This window comes from Pogona vitticeps, chromosome 1 (genome assembly GCF_051106095.1).
Source record: "Pogona vitticeps strain Pit_001003342236 chromosome 1, PviZW2.1, whole genome shotgun sequence".
In the NCBI taxonomy this organism is placed as follows: Eukaryota; Metazoa; Chordata; class Lepidosauria; order Squamata; family Agamidae; genus Pogona; species Pogona vitticeps.
The window spans coordinates 306,955,360-306,978,710 of record NC_135783.1 but is presented as its reverse complement, the minus strand read 5'-3'; the positions used below and the strand labels follow the sequence as shown (position 1 = coordinate 306,978,710).

Here is a 23,351-nt window from a genome sequence, read left to right as displayed (position 1 = left end):
TTGTTTTGTACATGTGGAAGGCAAGTGAACAGAGCTAGAGATTGCACCTTTTTTTCCTAACAGCATGACATACCTTAGATAGTAGACACATATTTTATGTATTTTGGTGGCCTCATCTTGTGTTAGCAATGAAAAGATCATCAATTGTAAGGATGTATCATTGGAGACCAAGATCAAGATTATCCACACCCTTGTATTTCCTGAACGTTCTGGTGTGAAAGCTGGACAGTAAAGAAAGCTGACAGGAAAGAAAAAAGGATTTCTTTGAAATATGGTGCTGTGGAGGAGAGCTTTGTGGATACCCTGGACTGCCAGAAAGATAAACAAGTGGGTCCTAGAGAAAATCAAGCCTGAACTATCTCTGGAGGCACAAATGCTGACACTGAGGCTGTCCTATCATGAGAATGCAGGTTTCTCTGGAAAAGATGATAATGCTGGGAAAGGTGGAAGGCAGTCAGAAAAGAGGAAGATCAAATGTGAGATGCACTGACTCCCTAAAGGCATCCACAAGCTTGAGTTTACAAGATCTGCGCAGGGCTATTGAGGACAGGATATTTTGGAGATCCCTTGTTCATAGGGTTGCCAAATGTCAGAGGTGACTTGATGGGACATAACAACAACATTTTTGTGTCATCACAGCAAGTATGTCATTGGCCCCATTCTCGTTGCAGCTATAATTTCTTGGTGTTAAAGTTTAGTAGAATTTTCTATAAAATCATCTGTGTTTCAGTTCTAGCAAATTATCTTCCAACGTGCAGGCATCATGGAGGCAGGATAGGCTGACAGGAGCCTTCCTTTTTCTGCCAAGGCTGATCTTGCGTACAACTTGTCCAGAAGATTATGACAATTAAAGGTTGCTACCAATAAACTGAGTGGCTGTGCAGGACTGTCCAAGAGTCTAATTAATGAAACGTTACAACAAACATGCTACAGCAATGAAAATACTGTACATTTTAATTATCTCCCATTATCTGTCTCCAAAAGAATACATGAACAGCCAACTTCATAAATGTGTTGTTAGTGGGAATGAATATGCACAAGGGATATGCAAAGCAGGAAGCAACTTTCCCCGAAAGCCTGACACACGTAGACACAGACACACACAGAGACACACATAAAATTATTGCATTAGTCCCTTTGCCTTCGGAGCTGGCAAAACACCAACATGTTTTATTGACTTGCCCTAGTCCTTTATGATCCAAAGATGGCCACTGCCAAGATGCTGCCTTTGATCTCACAAGGCTGGGGTCAGCCACATAGACATCAAACTCCAGGAATCAGTGACATTCCTTGTGCAACTGAATTCTTGTCCATACATGTCATGTGAGGTTTAGATCCTAATGATACATTAACTAAAAAACAGACATCTTTTTAAGGGAGCTTTTTTTATAAAGGGTAGAAGTGTTTTGTTTTTTTAAGATGCTTAAAAAAATATCCATGGGAAAATAGTTTTTATCTTTCTGTGTCTTGAGGAAAAAATGTACCCCAAGAAATTTCTTTAACAAAGAGAACATTATTTCAGAGTGTAACATTTCTGTCTGCCTATTATCATTAGTCATAAGCTAAGCCCTGCACTAAACGTCTAGTGAGCACAGATAATGTTCATTTTGTCTGGAAGACAGGTTGCCGCCTGTCAAGGGGAGATGGAATAAATGACAGGTTTGGACTCTGTGCCTTGCAGGCATATTAGGCTAAGAAATCGCCAACATGATGAAAAATTATTTTGTCAAAAATTTGTAGGTCACCCATCATTGTCTAATGTATTCTGTGATTAATTGCTAGCATAGATCAGCATTATGTCTTTCCAGTGAATCGCTTAATTGTTGCCTGCTTCATGCTCTTAATGTAATGATGAGGCATCTGGTCCTTTCACATGTGCTTTCAAATGCCAGCTTTTGCATCCAGGTTATGGGGATGGATAACATTAAACTTAAAGGACTTCTTGAAATTAAAACTTCCAGAAACCCTTTCCTCTTTGCTTCTCTCCACCCCCACCTCAACTCTCTCTTTTTACGGCTGTGCACACGGTAGGCTGAATGTTAGTGTTAATGTATGTAGATTTTATTTCTGATGAGTGATTATTTGACTGCTCATTTTACGAAGATTTATGGTGTGCTTTCTATCTCCTGACTGCAGCGCTACTCTTATCTTTAATAAAAGAGATGAGGACATTAATCAGCCTTTGTCAGGAGTCCTGACTAAGACATTAAATGTACTGTATGGGATAGGTAAACACGCTCCAGATCCCTCTCTACTTCAGTAGATCAGGCAAAAAAACACTCATTATATTTATCATAATTTCACATCTGCTGTTTTTGAAGCAATGTACCATGAGGCCATAAACTGTATTACAACTGTGCATAAATTCAACTGATTTGTGACTGGAGCAACTAATTCCTAAAGTACATTTTAGAAAAACAAGCAGTGAGCCCTGAAATTGCAATTCCATAAAGGCACTAAATTACTGACGGAAGAATCAAGAATTTGCTTGATGTGATTCTGCAGTGACCATTTTATAAAAAGTGACAGTGTGCCTGTGATTGAGTCAATAAAATAAGGACGAATGAGCCATACACTCAAACAAGATTAAAGAGGAAGACAATGACAGAGGACAGATGCATGAGATATAAATAGAGGAAAGTGTAATGTTTCCCCCAAAATAGCTTTAGAATGTGACTATTAATAATGTGAACATTAATTTGTCACCAATCATTTAAATGTTTGGGGGTGTGTGTGTATGTGTATGCATGTGTGCAAGAGAGAGTGTAACATCTAACATTAACACCTTTGCTTCAGTTCAGAACAGGTGGAATGATAAGGGATGAGACTGCATGTAATTTATGGGAGAAAGGCTGAAGTAAGCCTTTAAAATATGACACAACGAGTTAAACGACCTGGACCTTTGCATCTCATAATCAGGATTAACCCAGGCAATTGCCTTCCTTTGCAACTGGATTTAGTGGGAGGAAGCAGTGGTCAAATGTCTTGCAATAAATAGGCAATATTAGTCTTCTATTCAAATGAAAGCAGACATGAATGTGCACAGCAGAAATTGGATTTTGTATCTCCCCATGAATGCTATGACTGCCATTCTAATCTGACACTAACTTGGAAGTAAATCCTCCTGATTTCAGTGTTTCATTCCAAATAACCTAAAGACACCTACTTGGAGTTACAGCTCAGTGATGAATGATAGGATGGTGATTATTTTATCATCAGTGTCCACTGAGTTGTACAAAGCAAACAGAAAGGCAGAGAGCATCAGCCCCACGTGGCTTAGGACCTAAACTTTAATGGTGTGGAAGACAACAAAGGGAGGGGATAGTCAAGTAACAATAAAAAGAGAGCAGAAGGAGACATAAGGTGGCGATGGAATTAATGGCCAATGGGCACAATTAGGAACCAACAGTCTTATATGAGAATTCTGTACACTTATATCCCGGAGTACTGAATTCTGTGGAGCCTAACCCTAAGTAAATATGCACAGTATTGTGCTATAAGTATATTTTGGCCAAAAGCTTTTCAGGGACAATTTAAAAATAGCAACAACAAAGTATGAGATGAGAGCCCTATTCAGGCAGGAGGAAAAGTAGGTAAAATGAATAAACCTATGAGGAGCAGGCGTGCTCCGTCTCCACCATCCTCCACTTTTTGCCTCTCCTAGTCTCCTGACATGAGGAGCAATTTCATACTCTCTCTGAATGAATTACAGCTGAGACTGGAGCACTCAGGAAGAACACATACCAGTTGCATTGCTAATGATGTGTTGTTTTCACTTTGCTGAGGAATGCACAAGCCTTACATGCATGTGAGTCCATGCTTCCTTAACCATTTTATTTGAGAAGGAAACACCTTTATCCCCATGAAATGTGGTCTGCTCCATGGGAGATGTTTTTCAGATCAGAAGAGCTTCTGTTTGTATTGGAGCTTCTGCCTGTGTGGAATTGTTAGATCAGAAAAGCAGTTGAGAAGGGAAAATAATCACTTTTCCAAAAGAGATGAAGTTATTTATGGTAGATAATATCATATCTCCTATGGTAGGCTTCCATTGCCTTGCAAATTTTTAAAAGATTGAGATCAGAAAAGAGGATACAATGATTGAATCAATCATTCCTGACAATGGGCTGCAGTAATGATACACATAGTGTCTGAGAATCTTTAGCCAACCTCTTGGGGAAATTTCTCTTTCTTTTTTTATATATAATTTTAAAAAAATTAATATAACAAAATATAACAAAACATAAATGACAAAATCACAACGCATACAGAGTAACCCACCACCATTGGGAATATACGTTTATATATATATTCTAAACTAAATAAATTTATATTCCCGATGGTGGTGGGTTACTGATTGTGATTTTGTCATTTATGTTTTGTTATATTTTGTTATATTAATTTTTATATGCATGTGTGTGTATGTGTGTGTATGTATATAACTATCTATCTATCTATCTATCTATCTATCTATCTATCTATCTATCTATCTATCTATCTATCTATCTATCTATCTATCTATCTATCTATCTATCTATCTATCTATCTATCTATCTATCTATCTATCTATCCATGTATATATGTCTGTTTATATGTGTGTGTATTCTATATATATATATATATTCCTTAATATGTTTTATCTTAATTTATATTATATTATGTGCCCCATCTCTTTCCAAAAATATAATGATTCTTGTGTTGGGGTATAATCTTTGTAAATAGATATTGTAGATAAGGCTTCCAAATCCCATTAAAACCATTTCCCTTCAATAATGTTTTATCCAATGTATTCAATTTCATTGTTAAATACCATCTCCATATTACTTTATAACAGTTTTCCTTTACCCTAACTGACATATTTTTCATCATTCTTTTTTCTTGGGAAAATTTCTTGCTGTTCGCATGCGAACAAATAGCATGTCTGGAAAGAAGGGGTTGTGATGTTTCCTCCATGTTTTTTCAATAGAAGGTTTCCACAGGGTAGATGGTGCGTGTACTGTTTGGAGTACGTTCCTTCTTTTGCCCACTAATTGCAATAAAAAGCTTGTAGAAGTAACAGCAGCTCAAACATCTAGTACAGGGGCCTCCAAACTTTTCAGCATGAGGGCCACATCATATATTTTCAACATTTTCGAGGGCTGAAGGAACACCCGCAAATGCACACATACGCCCAGCCACTTTCCTGCCCACGTAGTCTTACACCTACCCATCTTCTACTCTGCCACCAGTGTAGTAGGAGCATCATAGAAAATACCTGTTTTTTGTGTAAGCTATTGTCTTGTCATCTCTCTCTTTTCAGGCATTATTGGAATTAAGAGGTAACACAGAAAACCAATGAATGTGGCCACATATTTAGCTGTAACCTTTACCTTAAATTATGTAGCTTCTCCTATTTGCTCACGTAATGAATTGAACTTCCACAGCTTATGAGCTCTTAATGTCCATATAGACTCTCTGGGTAATTTACTGTCCTTGTAGATGAGGGCTGAAAAACATATACAGAGAGCTGGTATGGGTACAAATGTTCCCACAACAAATATATAAGTGGTAGTTACAGACAATGCCGATTTTATTCTTACCTAAACAGCTCAGGCTCGACGTGTTCCAGCTGTGGTCTTCTTCAGGAACTACACATAAAATAAAAATAATATTAATTTAGAAACGGCTAACTTGGGAAAGCTACAGCTCTTTTTTCTTATCTATACAGTTAACAATATAAAATATTAATGAAAATGCACATAACAAGATCAAGAAACTCCTAGTACAGATTAATGACAACATATAAGATACATACTAAGCTTTTAGAACTTTAGCATCTCATTTGGTCTATACCAGCTCCAAAACTGATCCAAAATGCAAGTACAGAAGGGATAGTATCCACTTATTCTCAGCTGAGAATAAGAAGATACCATCCCTTCTGTATTTGCATTTTGAATCAGTGTTGGATCAGTATTAGTATGTATCTTATATATTGGCATTAATCTGAAGTAGGAGTTTATTGATCCTGTTATGTACACAATCTATTTCAGTGGTTCCCAACTGTAGGCAACCCTTGGGTAACCTAGGTGTTTTTGGACTAAAATCCTGGCCAGTGAGCTAGCGATGAAGGCTTCGGAGTCCCCAAGAACATCTGGGACCCAAGCCTGGGAACTGCTGCTCTAGTAATAAATAATAAGAATTTCACTTTATACTGTCAACTGTCCAGGTTGATGCTATGATTCAAGGATTCAGGAGGAAGAGGAAGAAGAAAGATGAGAGACTGGCTGTGAAGCAGGTATAATCAATGAGTTTTCAAATACTATTTTCTTTCCCACCACTTAAGAAATATTTGATTATCCTTTCACTTTTATTGGAGGGAACCCAATGCTTATCTGATGTTCAGGATCCAAAATACCTTTGTTTGACATTAGGTACAAAAAAACCTGTCTGCCCTGCGTGGTCTAGAGTTTGGTTAAATTTGTTCCAGACACATGGCAAGCAAGTGAATTTGATTTTAATGTGAAGAAGGCAGAGACAGAACTTAAGAACATAAGAGCCCTGTTGGATCAGGCCAAGCACCCATCTAGTCCAACTTCCTGTATCTCACTGTGGCCCCAGTCTCTGGGAGCACATGAGACAACTAGATATCTGTCTCCTGATACCTTTATCCTGCATCTGGCATTTTGAGATAGTATCTTCCTTTTAAGCCTGGAGATTACAGTAGTACCTTGACTTATGAATGTCTCCACTTGCGAACGATTTGAGTTATGAACAGCTCAGTTTGCAAAAGGTTGCTTCGACTTGCGAACGGAGCCTCAACCTACAAACCAAAAAAAGAGAAAGAAACCTTTCCTGCCCTTTTTTTGACCTAAGTTCATCTTAGGTCAAAAGAAGAAAAAATTTAAAAATTCACCCTCTAGTGGTAGAGGACGGATTAACCAGCTTTGCATTATTTCCTATGGGAAGTAATGCCTCTACCTACGAACAGCTCCTTCTCATATGAACAAAACCCAGCAGATATGGATTAAATGGTTTTCAATGCATTCCTATGGAAAAGTTTGCCTCGACTTATGAACTTTTTGATGTACGAATGTCATTCCGATACGGATTAAGTTTGTAAATCGAGGTACCACTGTATACATTCCCATCATGGCTTGTAAACTTGTAACTTCATTGGAGAAGTTCTTACAACAGAGGGCGATGAGTTCTCATCCAGCATGTTAGAGACCAGAAAAGAAGCCACACAAATTGCCTAAGAATTCCATTCTAATGAAAGAACAATTCCCATCCTTGGAAGAAGTTGCTCAATCTTCAGTTTATAGCTAATCATGCTTTGCCTCTCCACTACAGTAATGACTCCATGAGGCTTATTTATTTCATTATCTATCTAATTTACATTTTTGCCAAAGCAACTGAAGCCACTTGCCAGCAGAACCAATAAAAAAAAAATCTATAAAACGAATGCAACAAATTTTTCAACAGCAGCATAAGGGTCCATTAAAATGTAAACAAAAAATCAATAAAATTAGACTTTACATTATTAAAAACAATGCCAAGGAATAATACAAAGTCCCTTCCAAGCACCTAATAATCATCAGAAGAAAAAAGTTAGTAGTATAGCTTACTGAACTAGCAGAAGCATAGAACAGTAAAGAACCATAACATGAACATAAGTCCTATTGGACACAGAGCCTGGAAAAATGCATTTAGTTCCCCAGTCCTGGACTTCTGTGGGATTCTAGGAGCTGTAGTCCCTATAGTCCCCCCCTCCCCAAAAAAAGCAATATTTTCAGGAAGAACATATAGCATTTTTGTCCCCAGCAGTTGGTAGTTACAGTCTTCAATATGAAATACAGAAGTCCCAATGCATTTTTTATAGCTAGCAGCCATTGATTGTCCTGACCTCTGTGCCTATTGAAGTACCTTGTTTTGTTTGTCTACAATGTATACGTTCCAGAAAAACAAGTTCACTGGATGCTCTTCAGCTTGGTTTACACATACCCATCTACTGCTCTGCTGCCAGTTTGACAGTAGCTCCTTGCCAAAATCTACTTCATTCTTCACCCAAACAAACTGAAACATCTAAACAATCCCACCTGGAGGATAAGATGCTCCCAATTTTCTGTTGAATTTCCTATTTCACTTTAAAAACTGCACTAATTCTTCTTCCAAAATAAGTGACAACCATCTGCTTCCAATGATATTTCAATGAAGTCTTCGGCTTATCCCCATGTTTCTAACAAACCTTTGGCTTTCTCATTATACCTCCACCTCATCCACAGATTGAAACTTCAAAACTGGACATGGACCAAGAAAGACACTTGAAGACTTCTACCTAGAAGTGCTTCATTTCAATATCACATCTAACTGTAGCTTCATGTACAACCAATCTACAGTATCTGTCAAGACAGGGAGTCTGAAGCCTGAACATTCTCCTATAGACCTCCAGCTTGACTCTGTGACAAGACAGCAGGAGGAGGATGGAGCTCCAGCTTCTGGACTGAATTCCAACCTGTTTGGGACCCCCTAGAGCTTTAAACTGAAGAGAGCAGGAAAAACCACTGGGCTACTCAGGTATAATCTAAATCAAATCCCTTATGAATACACAGTGAAAGTGAAGAACAGATTTAAGGAACTAGATTTGGTGATCAGAGTGCCTGAAGAACTTTGGGACAGAGGCTCGTAACATTCTACAGGAGGAAGCAACAAAAACCATCCCAAAGAAAAGGAAATGCAAGAAAGCAAAGTGGCTGTCCAACGAGGCCTTAGAAATAGCAGAGAGGAGAAGAGAAAGAAAATGCAAGGGAGATAGGGAAAGGATAGGGAAAGTTACAGAAAACTGAATGCAGACTTCCAAAGAAAAGCAAGGAGAGACAAGAGGGCCTTATTAAATAATCAATGCAAAGAAATAGAGGAAAATAAGGGAAAAACCAGAGATCTGTTCAAGAAAAATGGACATATTAAAGGAACATTTTGTAGAAAGACGGACATGATAAAGGTCAAAAATGGGAGGGACCTAACAAAAGCAGAAGACATCAAGAAGAGGTGGCAAGAACACACAGAGGAATGATACCAGAAAGATTTGGATATCCCGGACAACCCAGATAGTGTAGTTGCTGACCTTGAGCCAGACATCCTGGAGAGTGAAGCCAAGTGGGCCTTAGAAAGCATGGCTAACAACAAGGCCAGAGGAGGTGATGACATTCCTGTTGAACTATTTAAAATCTTAAAAGATGACGCTATCAAGGTGCTACATTCAATATGCCAGCAATTTGGAAAACTCAACAGTGGCCACAGGACTGGAAAAGATCAGTTTACATCCCACTCCCCAAAAAAGGGCAATGCTAAAGAATGCTCCAACTACCGTACAAATGCACTCATTTCACACTCTAGCAAGGTTATGCTCAAAATCCTCCAAGGTAGGCTTCAGCAGTATGTGGACCGGGATCTCCCAGAAGTACAAGCTGGTTTCCGAAGAGGCAGAGGAACTAGAAACCACATTGCTAACATGCGCTGGATTATGGAGAAAGCCAGAGAGTTCAAGAAAAACATCTACTTCTGCTTTATTGACTATGCAAAAGCCATTGACTGTGTGGACCACAGCAAACTATGGCAAGCCCTTAAAGAAATGGGAGTGCCTCACCATCTTATCTATCTCCTGAGAAACCTATACATGGGACAGGAACAGTTAGAACTGGATATGGAACAATTGATTGATTCAAAATTGGGATAGGAGTACCACAAGGCATTATATTGTCTCCCTGCTTATTTAACTTATATGCAGAATACATCATGCAAAAGGCCAGACTGGAGGAATCCCAAGCCGTGATTAAGGTTGCTGGAAGAAATATCAACAACCTCTGATACCTCTCTGATGGCAGAAAGTGAGGAGGAATTAAAGAACCTCTTAATGAGGGTTAAAGAGGAGAGTGCAAAAGACGGTCTGAAGCTCAACATCAAAAAAACTAAGATCATGGCCACTGGCCCCATCATCTCCTGGCAAATAGAAGGGGAAAGTATGATGGCAGTGACAGATTTTACCTTCTTGGGCTCCACGATCACTGCAGATGGTGACAGCAGACCCAAAATTAAAGCTGCCTGATTCTTGGGAAGAAAGCGATGACAAACCTAGACAGCATCTTAAAAAGCAGAGACATCACCTTGCCGACAAAAGTCCGCATAGTCAAAGCTATGGTTTTTCCAGTAGTGTTGTATGGAAGAAAGCTGAATTGATGCTTTTGAATTGTGGTGTTGGAGGAGGCTCTTGAGAGTCCCCTGGACTGCAAGGAGAACAAACCTATCCATTCTAAAGGAAATCAACCCTGAGTGCTCACTGGAAGGACAGATCCTGAAGCTGAGGCTCCAATACTTTTGCCATTTCATGAGAAGAGAAGGCTCCCTGGAAAAGACCCTGATGTTGGGAAAGTGTGAAGGCAAGAGGCGAAGGGGAGGACAGAGGACGAGATGGTTGGACAGTGTCATTGAAGCTACAACATGAATTTGACCCAACTCCGGAAGGCAATAGAAGACAGGAGGGCCTGGCATGCTGTGGTCCATGGGCTCACGAAGAGTTGGACACAACTAAACATTTAAACAACAACAACAGAGTGTTAAAACCACCCCAAAGAGGTGGTGAATCGGGGGAGAAGCCTGTTGATCACGGGGGGGGGGGGGACATGGCAGTTACCCCCTTTTGATCCGGGAAACTTTTCAGTGAACCAGCGGGTGGAAACAAGCAGGTTGCAAGTTGTTGGCAGCCAGAAATAGAGATGCAATAAATCAGCTAATTAATATTGATGTTATCTCTGGGTTAGATAATATATTATAACTATACCTCTTTATGACTATCCCTGGATGAGATAATCCCTGCAACAGAAATAGGCATCTCTTCTTCCCACCACTTATAGAGTAGTGGTGAATCTGGAGAGAGGGAAGGAAACACAAGAAAATAAATTGGGCACTAATTAGACATTTAGTTATGCTTCAAGGGAAAGAAGTTTGGTATTACTTTGGTGTTAGAAATTTAAGAAATCTTTCTCTTAAATCATTATTAGCTAAACAACTCTGGGAATTAAACTTGTTAAATTATGGCTATGTTATGGCTATCTCTTCAGCATTGGCAAAAAGCCTAGAACAATGACCTTGAACACTCTATGGCTGTCTTAAGCTTATAATTTTTTTGACTTCCCTTCCCCCCTCCAAGAACTGACTGAAGAATAGACAAATTAACCCTGGAAAGTCTAATCCTGCCAAAGCGGAATTTTTATACTGCACTTTGTTGAGATCTGTACAAAGACAATTTATCTTGGAATATATATCTGGCTAACGTGGACCTATGTGGACCAATAAAAATATTTGGATGTATCCTGGATTCTGAACTTGACTGGAACAGAGGCTGGGTCAGAATTAATATTGGAATTGACCACATCTGGGGCTGGATTACAAAAGACATTAGGCCATGAATACAAATATTGAGTGAACTGGACTGTCACTTTACAACTGAGACTGGATTCAAATTTAATGCTAAAGATTATCAATCTATTAAAATTGACTTGTTGAAGCCATTATTGATGGAACTGGATTGATTACTTTAAGAAACTGATGGAACTGGATTGATTACTTTAAGAAACTTTCACTTGGAATACAATTATTTGACATCTTGGCACATAATGCTACAACAAGGATATTTTGGGATGGAACAAAATCTACTCTTCAAGCAATTTTAGTGAGGTCCCACAATGAAGAGGTGAAATCATTCAATGAGCAGTTAAGGAAGGACTATATTCTACAGGAGACAGGGAATAATGAACAAGAAAATGTGAGGGTGGTGGATTATGTATGCCAACCAAAGGAGGGGCTGGAGGAAATCAGAGGAAAAAATTTAGGAGATCTAATTCTAACCCTGGAGACAAGGAGAGTCCTAGGTGTGCTAAAGGAAGATAAGGGGAGAAAACCAGAAGATTTAATTAAAAATAGCCTGGAAGATCTATTGGAGATAGGCAATATGTATATAATGATCCCAGATGATAGAAGGGATGGCAGAATTTTTAGAGAGATAGGAATAAGAATTGGGAAAAGATAAACAAGAGAAGGAGTTACTTAGAAAGATGTAAAGGAAGAAAATATCAAGTGGGCCTCAACATTGAAAGCATGTATACACCTAACTTCTGGAACTGTAAGGGGATATATCTTATATATTAGAAAAGGAATTAAACTGAAATAAGGGATCACTAATCAGGGTAAAGGCATAACATGGTGGTTCTTAAGTTGAGGTAAAACAAATAGTACTTAATTAACATATATTAGATATAATATTGATTTAAACATGACCGAAAATGTGGAGATAGAAATGGCCAAACAATTATATAAAGAAAATTTATATAAAATGCTTTAGATAACATTTAGTATGCGTTAGGAATTTATTTAATTATTATTGGTATAAAATACAAAGTCGGTCAGTTAAATTGCCTCAAATTTATATAGATTTGAAACTAGAATTGTTTTTATTAGGTATTTTACTAGAGGATTTTGAGAACATTGTTGGTGCAGTGGTTAAACTGCTGTACTGCAGCCAAAACTGTGCTCACAACCTGGGGTTCAATCCCAGGTAGCCGGCTCAAGGTTGACTCAGCCTTCTATCCTTCCAAGGTCAGTAAAATGAGTATACAGCTCACTGGGGGGGGGGGGACAATGTGTAGCCTTCATAATTAACTGGTAAACTGCCCAGAGAGTGCTTGAAGCACTATGGGGCGGTATATATAAGCAGCACACTTTTAATACTGATTAAATCACCAAAATGCGAAATAGATAATTATAAGCAAACCCATGTAACACAATGTTTAAGAAGCACAAATTGAATGTAGATATAGTGAAAAACTAATAAAATGTTAATTTTTTAAAAAAAGACTCTAGGGGAAAAAATCAGAAGCCTGTGTTCATAGCAGCAGAAATTTATCCCAAAAGGGTTAAGTTCAGTATGAAATCAGACAACCATTACCTTTCATATCAAAATTCATCTGGGTTTCATGGTATGAAGCTTTTCATTGCTGCAATTATTCCAGGCAACATCAGCATGTATTATTCTGCAGGCTTTGTTTATCTACACTGTGTCTATATTCAGTATATACAAAAAGCTATAATAAAAAATATCAACAAGAATGTTTTAATTATATTTTAGAAACGCAGAGGCTGAAAGCTTAAAAAGGCACATTCAAAAACAGAGAATATCTCTAAAATACCTCATTTAACAGTAAAAGCATTATAATTTCAAGTAATCTTTAACCTTTCAGCATATTCTAATAACACAAACAGAAAATTACTCTGTGTGGTCAACCAAGCCAATTTGAATCCATGGAGGAAAATCTATGTTGTCTGTCTGCTGCCATTGTTGCTGCTGGTACATGATACCTGACACCTCCTTGTATCAGGGTTGTTGGTATACAGTATGGCGTGGTATTGTGTGATGCCTTATGTTGAATGCATGTGTCTCTTTCCCCCTATATTTACATTTCTCTTAGATGTTCACATTTCACTTCAACTGTAAGCAACTGATTTTTGCCTCTGTAGCAACTTACAAGAACTCTTCACAACATTTATAATGGGGATTTATATTGATTTTACAACTCCTGTAAAATATAATTCCTGAAAATCAGAATTTGGCAAGCTACCACCATAGTGATAAGCATTATTATTTTGACTAACAGTTACTAAGCCAATGGGTTACACTGGATGTAAAAGACAAAAAATGTAAAATAAAGGTAGAACAAGTAATAGGATCTGCAAATGCCATTACTGGTCACGTTAACACACTGCGCCATTCTACATAATTCAAACCAAATATTTCCCTCCTTTGTATGGGATTTTTAATCATTTGTATAAAAGGTTAAACTGTCAGGCATGAAAGAGATTCTTTTGCAAGTCAATGTTAATGTACAGTGGCCTTGCTTCCGGAGTCGGCTGGAGAGCTGACTGACAGTTTTACAATTAGTTTTAGTAAACTGCTGTTAAAACCTCATTTTCAAATCACAATGCACATCCTCATGGCTGCTTTTTCTACAGCTCTCTTAATTATTTTAGCACTCTATATATTCCATATCTTTCATGGCATGTAGCATCCACAGTGCTAACTCGGAGAGCATTTTATTAGACAGTACACTGATTGTGCACCTAAAGGCAGGGGATTCTTAAGAGAAGTGTGCACGCGCAGGAGTGGCACCAACGGGCCATTGATCTGCGTGGCGTTTGTTGCTTTCCCGGCCCCAGGAGAAGCAGGCAACCTGGGCCACGTGACCTTTTGGCGCAAACCGGTGCTATTTAAGGAAGTGCCGGTTCGCAAGCTGGTCCTCTTTCGATTTTGGCACCCACCTGCCCACCCTCTTTCTAGTGTGTCTGTTGGGGTTGCCTGTTATGGGGCCAGATAGGAATTTTTGACCTCTATCCTAATTGGCATCGGATGGGGGGATTTTTCGCCTATCCCACACTTGAAAAGGGTTTGTTGGCATTTGATGGTGGTTTTTTATAATCGGTCACACTGGTGGGTAGTGCGGGAATAACTGGTTGTCACGGTGTGTCCCTTTTGTAATTATCATAAAGCAAACAGCGCATCAGTTCTGACAGTTTCTGGGGATCGTGTGATTACAGGGCCGAAGGCGGCTGATGCGCTGGACCACTTGCGGACCAAAGGTTATCAAATATGATGGCTAGAGGTCCGGGGTGTTTAATTGAGGCATTCCAGGTTCCTCCGGTCGTTAGACTGTTGGAACCTGGGGCCTGGGACTCGCCCATTAACTGATTTGGAATTATTTGGCATTATTTCCCCGCACTACCGCAGGCCCCCTCAGTTTTGGAAATCGTTTATTTGGTGGCATTTAATTTGGTATTAACAAAGTGTGGCCCATATTTAAATACAAAGAATTGTTGTCTTGCATCTTCATTTCGGGGCCTGGGGGAGCGAAATTATTGACTATTTATTCTAATACCAACTTGCCTAAATATCTGTCTGAGAAATTAGATTGGGTAGGTTTTGTAGCTGGTCACACTGGGGGGAACAGCACAGTTTTTTTTTTTTTTGGTGTCTCATGTTTCAGGCATTAGCACTGAAATATTTCTGTACCTATAGGGATAACACTGTAAGAGGAGGACATATGCATTTGCCATGAATGTATGATCTGTCTATTCATCAGTCTTTTGAATTGCGATCATATTCATTGCATAGGTAATTTACAATTGGAGCAGAAGAGAAGCACACCATTTGATATTTTGGGGTGAGGTGCCCCACGTGCAGAACATAAGCTGCCTCTCACTTTACTAACTGATGGGAGTTATAAAAACTTATTAATGCAAAAACTTCAATGATATGAATGTCACAGCAAATAATGCTTTGTTTTCACAGCTCTTAGACTTTATGGAGCACAACAAGGGGAAGGCATGGGAGAAGACATTTCCTAAATTAAGGATAGGCAAGCAGTATCATAAAAATGTTTTCTATTACAATTTTGATTGACAATGACCACTGGGATCATCATAGGCATCCTTCGGTCTCAAGAGACTATGGTAACATGCTCTGAATCGAGGAATGTCCTCTCCAGAACATGAAGCCTGGGTAAGGTAATGTGGAGGATAGGTTGTTACCCAAGCAGCAGATCCCCCCTCTCCACATTGCTGAAATGATCCAATGGAAAGGCAAGAGCCAATACAACTGGTTCCAGCAATGTCGCAGGAGTTGGCAGAACGACACATGCTGCCTTCGGGACTCCAGCTCCGGATTTTGCCTCGAGGTTAACTCCTGAAGCCTTTTCCATGAGTGGATATAGCCACAAGGCAGTGGAGGTTTGAAATCGGAGTTTTCCTTCTCCTAGATGGGCTGCCTTCCATGGCTGACAAGCCCCACCTACCCGGCCTGCTCTTTACTAGTGCAAAAGTACAATCTGATCCTTAAAACTTTCCAGACTCCCCGGCTTATGCAAATCTAATTGGCTTTCCTATTTACCATATTAAGGCCAGATACAAAATTTCTGGGATTATGCACTGTGTAGCCCAAATCATCTGGAGGGCACAGATGGCTTATGCCCACTCCTGCTTTAAAGTATGTAAAACCCATATTGCTTTGACCAGCAACACTGATATGTTGAAAAGACAAACAGGCAACAATGCAACTAAGGCAGATCTGATAGTAGCTATGCCCAATTGGTATCCTCAGTTCTTGTAATAAGGCCAGATGCAGAATTCTGTGGTAGTTGAAGGCCTGAACAATTTTCAGTGTAGGAGCACATGTCTGCAACATGGATTGGGCATGGAGGATATGCCATACTAATTAGGAACATCTATAACTTGGGATAATCCTCCTATAAGAGGGACGGGAAAGTCCATTTTGAGAGCCCTTTGACTTGAGTAGAGGAATGTCCAGTGGCAATAAACCACTTCAACATGTATACAGGATGCGCTCCATAGCACTGGCATTCCCCCTCACTTTCTTAATCTGATTAGGACTGCATTTATGTACTTTAGAAGAGGAAAACAGTCTATTTGAATTTCACTGGCAAAAGTGTGCTGTTTCTCTTTTTAAGCGTGGTGCACCATTATGACTACTGTACAAAATCTGCCAAGTTTATGTTCCCAGCACATCTCTTTGTCCTCCATGGAAGCAAAAAATAGTTTAAATCCACATACAGAATTCTGTCCTTTCCATTCCCTACTATCAATCTGTGCATTGCTGAGCATTTCTCTCCCTGACCTTATTACTTTACTAAAATTAAGCTTGAAACAATCTGATGTCAGGAACTATAGTATATCTCCTTTTATTGCCTACCTTGCTGAGGCCTTCCATATTGCTAATGCTGCATCTCATTTTAGATAGGTTTCACTAGACATATATTCTCTCGTTTATAGAGAATGTGATGGATTACATTCAGCACTGTGGGACTGTGACTAGCTTCCTTTTTTCACTTTCTGAAGTACATTATGTAGAAAAGGGGTAAATTCACCCATAGACACCTATCCAGTAGTTACTGCTCATTCTTTGGCAGCAGAAAGAGAACTTGCATGTTGTCAATGAGAGATACATCACTGTAGAAAGGCTGATGATACTGGTCTTAGTGTCTTATGAATACCTGCATGTACTGTATTTTAAATTTTACTGACCAAAGACAATTATGAGTTGGTCCAAGATGTTTTATTCTTTGAGTCAAAGGAAAATATGGCGATCCGCATATAGGCACCATGTAAAGAAGAGGCAAAGACTAGAAAATGTTTTATAGTTCAATTCTATGGGAGGTGGTTCATCATCATATTCAGACAGCAAGCTAATTTAGAGGGACCAGGAAAGAATGCAAGGCAGACACAGTTCTGTTCTCCTCCAACAGAGGGGAACAGTTAGAGAGGAACACACACGAAGCTGCTACCATAACCCCCAGCATCTACTGCTTGAAGGGGCTCCCTTACGTTTTTCCTATTAATAGGGCTGGCCCTTCAAAGAGTCTCACTTGCCTAAACAGTGCTGCACTTCAAATGAAGAAACCATGAAGACAGCTTTTACACCTGCAAGATGTTGTTGTTGTTGTTGCTGTTATGTTTCCATTCACAAGAGAAATGGTAGGGCTTCTCATCACTCCCACGTCCCACGATATTTGGATAAAATTTACAAATTATGATAATTCAATAGATTTACATAACAACTTTAAAGAATTTTGGGCATGTTTTAACAGCTGTCAAGAAATCTGATTAGTTCATTTTTATCTTAATGTTGACTTTGGAAATATATTAATGGCTCAGGAATGGTTCAGTCTTCCCCCAGAACTAAGGAGCTCCTATAATAGTTAAAAGTGCTTGACAGAATTCGCTGCAGGCAATGCCATGGAGGCTTCCAGAGTGCAGAGGTTTATGTACTTATGATTCTTGATCCATGTAGGGTGGTGGCTGATTGGTCACTCTTGGAGCTGACAGTAACCCCCCCCCCAAAAAAAAACCACAGGATTGTCTGGACTTACAGTTAGAAAGAAGTTAGAAGCCAAGAGATCTCATTTTCTCTTTCCTTCCCTCCTAGACGGCCATGCATCAAAACCTACTAACATCACAAATGCATGCATGAAACTGTTTTTAATTTTAAGGAAAACAAGTGACCCTCGTAAGCAGCTCTGAATACACCCGGGAGCTTCTTGATGTATTTGTACAAACTACGCCACCCCTAAATGTTTATCTCTGAAAGGAATAGAGAAGAATATGCTGTTTCAAAACCAGGACATGATAATGTGAGACAATCAAGATAGTTGGGCATCTCTGCCTGGGAGATAACTAGAGTGGAGCTGTACTGAAGTCGATGGGAATTAATGCCAAGATTTTAGGATTAAGATTTTGAAGGCCTTGCATCTTAGAATGTGACTCTTCAATAAAGCATTTTCATGCCTAATACTGACAGCATGGCTCTGTCTCTATTTCACTATTTTTATCCATGTGTGAATATAATTAATGTCAAAGATGGGGAAAGTAAACTTTGGACTACAGACCGCAGAAGACTGGTGCATTCTTAATGGGATCCAAAAAAGTAGCTTTCCCCATCTCCAATTAATGCGAGTCAGTAAGAAGAAAAGTGCCATTGAAAAGCTCAATGTTCATTTTAGCCGATGTGGGTTTTACTTCCTGATTTCTGGTGAGGGATAATGCAAGGGGGGGAAAGATGCTTTTAGCGTCATGTGTGAAAGTGCCCTCAGCTGAGACCAATTATGTTGCCCTGCATAACTTGGCTGAAATGTCCGCTTTTCTGCTCACTGATATGCGTGATTATTTCTATTTTTTAAAAAACTCTATTCCCCAGGGTGAAATATGGTGAAGTGAGAAGATGTTTGCTCATACTGAAAACAAAACACACTTATTCATCCAAGGTAATCTTATCTTTGCAATGCTTTGATTGCTATCAGCAAAATATACAGCTTTCCTTTGCAGTTTTCGTGCTGGTTCAAGTGACAGTAAGGAGAAAAAGTAGAGGCCAGTTTCTCATTTCTGTTCACAGCTTCTCTGTCTCAGGGCAGAAAACGAATACTCATTTCATCATTCTTGAAAAATTGACAGCACTTTTAAAAGGAGAAAGATGCACTATATATAATGGGGTTAGTTAGGCACTGTCTACTGTTACCTGGTTAAGCATCCCTTTTCATCCCCTTAGTCCTGCTTTATTACAGTGGGCATCTTCTAGGACCCAATAAGGGGAATAACTATACCAGCATGTTGACCAATCTACTTTCCTGAGAAAATATAATGGACAAGGGCAAAGCTACACAAGATGAAACCAATGTAACAGAAAAATGATTGCTGCTAAATACTGAGCTCCTCTGTGTAAAATAGTGTTTTAAAATCAGAATAGCCTTTTAGCATGCTGTTAAATTTCTTTCTTTCTTAAAAAAAACACACACAAAAATATTGCTCTTTCCAACACATGCACTGTCTGACAAAGTTTGTGATGTTGTCCTGGAGATGTGCTTTATGTTAAATTGGCTATATGGAATATTTGCTGGACTACATTTTTTTTTTTAAAAAAAGTTGCCTTGTGTACATGTTGAATGATGTGCACCTTTTATCTACTCTTTATTGAAATAGGTTAAATGCTGATACACGACACATAGCCATGGGACTGAGGGTTGATATGGTAATAAAGTGTGAGACTTAATATGCAATAATATCTTTAAAGTCTCTTCAGTGTTTTATTTCAGTAATTCAGTTATATTATCTTAACCTTATCTCATTAATGCAAGAGGTGTATTGGAAGGCTCAGGATCCAAATCTTGAAGAGTTAATCTGTTATTAATTAATATATTGGATGGCAAAGTGCGGTGAAATGCAAGGCAGCATATTTGCCATTGTAAGCAGCTGATTAAATTTATAATGCAATGTTAGGTATTTGGATATTTCTATCACCCTGATACAGTCCTTTGCTGTGCTGTCTGCAAAATATAATAACTTCTAAGCAGTGTGTAAAACAAAGTGCTCAATTCACTTTATTAAAACATCCAATAATAATTGATTTAAAGGCAATAAAATGTGTTCATTAGAGGGCTTATATTCAAGAAATATTGAAAGTATACCTAAAACTGTCACTTTTATTGTGAATGAACAGGATAATATAATTTGAAAAGAGTGTGATCATACTAAAGATTTGTCCTGCAGCATTATCTGATAGCTCGTAAAGTGCTGAAATTTAATATGATGCTTTCAGTCAGTTTAATTGAAATTTAATTGCCACTTTGGGCAGAAGGTTTAGATCTGATCAATAAAATATTAAAGATTTTGTGCTTTCACATGGAACTGTTTCTTAGCCAATGCATCCAGGATGGCTTGTGGTTTTAGGGAAAAGGCAATTGTTCTAGTTCATACAATGTACTGTGTCATTTTCTAATTTGAATTTTTTTAATGTGCTGCACAGATAAATAGTGGAAATAATAAAGCCAAAGTTGATCCATTTAATTGCAACAAGATGAAAGAAATAACGGTCACCTTCAGATTCATGAGAAAGGCATTAATGTAAAAGAGCTATAAATATTTTGAAATGTCAAACCTCAGAAAGACAGAGTCCAACATGAGACTAGCTGTAAATCAGGTGCACAGAAGAACCTTGGGAGAAAAGATGGTTCTCTGGTATTTTAGAAATAATTACTAATACAAAAAGGGTAATGATGAACCTATAAATTATATTAAAAAGGGCCATTAGAGAAAGATTAGTTTATAAAGCTGAGGGATGGTTCCCGAAAATGATACTGCAAGTTATTTCTACTTTTCACTTCATATTATTCAAGAAACCAAAAAATTATCTGATTAATGATAAATTAATTGATTGCTATTCTGCATTTGAATTGCTCTGACCTGATCTGAGTTCACTCTTTAACATGAATCAGAGGTCATCTTCAATTTTATATTTTTTGGGTTGGGCAAGTGATCAAAAAAGGTGCTGATGATTGTATAGGAAGGAAGCATAATAAAGTTCTGTTCCTCATCACCTCTGTATATAACTTCAATCCATAGAATAATGGGCACTTTGGAATAAAAAAAATCAAATATCTCTGCATTTGGAATCAGTCTATCTTACACACAATTTCCCCTTCTCCTCCCCACCTTTCTCGAACAAGTCCTTAGCACATGACCTTGATGACTGCAGTTATATCTAAAGATGACTGAAATGCTCCTCCAGTTTCCTAGACAACTGCATTACTACAGCTTAATCCACCTTGAATTGCAATCAGCCATTGGTTCCTGCCATATTTCCACATCCACTTCCAGTGGACAAGAAATGTGAAACATGAATGAATTAAATGCATAAAATATCACCACTATTTCATTACAATGGAGCTACATGTGAGCTGCAATACTATATCCGCTTACCTGGGAGTAAGCCTTGGGGAATTACCACTGTGTTGCTATTGTAGCATTTCCAGGAATATGAATCTGCGAATTTGTTAGTGAGTAAAAGTGGATCTTTTTAAAATGACAGCAAATCTAAACTGTAGTAGAGGAAGTGATTCAAAGGGAGATTTGATACAATTCTTCTTTTGATTTGATTTTAACATTTAATATTGTGTACACTAACATGCCTAGTTATATGATTCCCTGTCTTAATGCTTGTTGCTGATGTAAGTTGACGGGGCCCAGGACACAACCAGACGACTTTGAAAGATTGCCGTTTCTCTCCAATAATAATCATGTCCCGTCAAGTCAATTCTGACTTAACGTTGACTCTTTTCAGGGCTTTCCACATAAAGAATGCTCAGAAATGGCTTACCATTCCCTTCTTCTGGGGGCATTCTGGGAGTGTGCAGCTTGCCCAAACCCACACAAGCTGGTTCTACTCACAGGAGGAGGCCCAGTATGAAATTGAACTCCCAACCCAGATACCTAAACTACTGAGCTATCCAGTTGGCCCTATGCTTTATGAATTGTGAGGACATTTCCAAATTGAAGTCAAGGTATAGTTTCTAACTATTAAATGGCATGGAATAGTTGCTACTCCTGCATGAGTACACTGATGACTATCTACAAGTTCCCCACACCTTCAGATACTGTCCCCACTTCCAATATTAGCGCCTTGGCAACTGTTGTACTATGACTCTGAAGTGCTCTTCATAAAGAAGCCCATTTAACATCAAGTTATATAAATAAACAATTGTAACTGTATCTTCATATATTACTGCTAGTTTTTAAATCATTGTGAAGGTCTAAAGTCTATTGTGGCTGCTATTACCTGGCTGTTGCCTGAAGAACAGCCCCCAAAACATCAAAATAAATAGGCAAAGCCTAGTTTGATGTTATCCTGTGGCCTGTGATCTGATACACTGCATTATGTGGAGATTTCTGAGCGACTGGATTCTCAAGCTAAAAATGCCGTAGTGGAAATGAACGTAACTTAAAGACAGATACTTAATGAAACTACAGTATATATTCAGTATCTGTTTTGTATTTCTGAATATCACCTCTCTCCACCAACTAGTGTGGAAAGATTGGTACCTAATAGGTGGAAAAAACTAAATATGAGTAATGATTTTGCTTAAATCTATCCAAAGGGAGCCTTTGCAATGTTAAGTAAAACACCATCAGCTGTGTCATTGTTGTTTGCTATCACCAAATTAATTATTTAGTAAGAATTCAGCAGCCGCCGGACGGGCGTTTTGCGCCCTGGAACGGCGTGGCTGGCTTTTGCCCCAACGTCCCCGGATGAAGCGAGAACGTTGGGGACACGTGGGCATGTTGGGAGGGGGAGCTCGCCTATTTAAGTGAGCTCTCCCCATTGTTCGCCCTCTTCACGTTTCAGGCACCCACCCGCCCTCCCTTATGTTAGTGTGGCTATAGTGGTCGCCTTTTGAGGGGCCGGATAGGAATTTTTGACCTTCAGCCTGATTGGCTTTTGGCTGAGGGGATTTTTTGCCTATCCCACACTACTGAAAGGGTTGTTGGCTTTTAGGTGGTTTTATTTGGTCACACTGGCGGGTAGTGCGGGAAAACAGGTGGTCTCGGTGAGTCCCGTTTGTAAGTCAACCTAGCCAACAGCGTGTCTGACCTCTCGGCTCTGCCGATTGTGCGATCACAGGGCCGGTGTGGGAAGACGCGTTGGGCCATTCCTGGATCAACAGTCATCAATTAAAGATGGCTCGAGGTCTAGGGGTGTTTGTTAGCGGCCGGCCAGGTTCTGGCTGTCTGTAAGACAGTGGGAGCATGGGGGCCGGGGGCTCGCCCAATGGCGATCTTTTGGGGTATTTTGATACCCCTGGTTTCTGTTTCCGCACTACAGCAGGCCCCCTAACAGTTTTTAAGAATTTGAATTTTGGTTGTATTAATTAAATAAAGTGTGGCCCATTTAAATCCAAGCTGTTGTCTCGCGTATTTATTCCGGGGCTGGGGGG

General features: G+C 39.0%; 2 long non-coding RNA genes across 2 annotated transcripts in view; one reads left to right on the top strand and one right to left on the bottom strand.

Annotated features, from left to right (window-relative positions):
• LOC140703201 (uncharacterized) overlaps positions 1-13,815 on the bottom strand; it is a 52,497-nt gene extending 38,682 nt beyond the window's left edge. Inside the window, exons 1-2 of the long non-coding RNA XR_012082577.2 lie at positions 5,577-13,815; positions 5,367-5,482 (exon numbers count right to left, since the gene is read on the bottom strand). This is a non-coding gene — a long non-coding RNA (uncharacterized LOC140703201). The remainder of the gene's footprint in view (positions 1-5,366; positions 5,483-5,576) is intronic.
• A 782-nt stretch (positions 13,816-14,597) lies between these two features.
• Positions 14,598-23,351, top strand: part of LOC140703198 (uncharacterized) — a 35,524-nt gene continuing 26,770 nt past the window's right edge. Inside the window, exon 1 of the long non-coding RNA XR_012082571.2 lies at positions 14,598-18,851. This is a non-coding gene — a long non-coding RNA (uncharacterized LOC140703198). The remainder of the gene's footprint in view (positions 18,852-23,351) is intronic.